The sequence below is a fragment of the Echinococcus granulosus genome (genome assembly GCF_000524195.1).
Source record: "Echinococcus granulosus chromosome Unknown EG_S00021, whole genome shotgun sequence".
Taxonomy (NCBI): Eukaryota; Metazoa; Platyhelminthes; class Cestoda; order Cyclophyllidea; family Taeniidae; genus Echinococcus; species Echinococcus granulosus.
The window spans coordinates 639,884-640,838 of NW_020170401.1; positions in this window are offsets into that span (position 1 = coordinate 639,884).

Consider the following 955-nt stretch of genomic DNA (forward strand, 5'->3'; position numbering starts at 1 on the left):
GAAGGACTGGGCGAAGGGAACTGCCGACACGACCCGGAGGGCGCGCCGCCTAGCGGAGGTATAAGCGCGGAGCCCTAAGTGCTTTCCAAACCAAAGCTAAGAGTTCAACAAATAGTCAAAGTGTTACACTTAAGTGGTGATGACGTGACTCCTTGATATTCCTTGGGTGTGCAACTTTATAACAACACAGTTGATCACCGATTCTGCTGCATAGCAGGTCACCTTTTATAATTATCTCGCCTTGTCTGAGTGAGTGATTATAACTTGACGTCACAGAGCGGTAAAGGTGGATTTCGTCACCTTACAGAATCCACTTTACAAACAAGGCGAGGTGTGATGATAACTTTTGGGTTTCTCAAATGAGTGTTATTTTAGCCGTCAAATGATATGATGGCATTTATTGTGACATTCTGTAATTGGGTGGATGCCCATTGCTTTTAAACATGGACTTCCGATTGCCCTGAATAAAGGATTGTTAAAAAAAAATTCAACCGCCTTATGGCAATGCATACGCTGAGGATGCAAGTAAACGCGGACACTGTTCCCTTTTGAATTCTCCAACAATTCCCTTTTCGCGTGGTTCATCTCCTATATGCCCTAGAAACGGCTTGAACCTCGCGTCCTTGTTCACGTGGTCCGATTGGCCAACTAAAAGACCAGAGCCCATTAAATGCTACTTATATTACCTTGTAACTTTAACAATCATCAGTCTTAGGCGCACACGCCGTACCCTGAGTAGTCTCACGCGCGTCTACAAGTGTGGACGTCCGTGCTGAAGCCTACGCCTCCTACTTCTTCTAAGGGGACTTCAACAGAATCCAAGCTCATGAATATAAACACCAGAGCATAACAGAAACTGGTGTCCCACAGACTGAAACCTGAAACGTCATCCATTTACAGTTTATTTAGTGCCTCACTCCTGGAATTTCACCAAGAGTGGACGTGGGACGCTGAG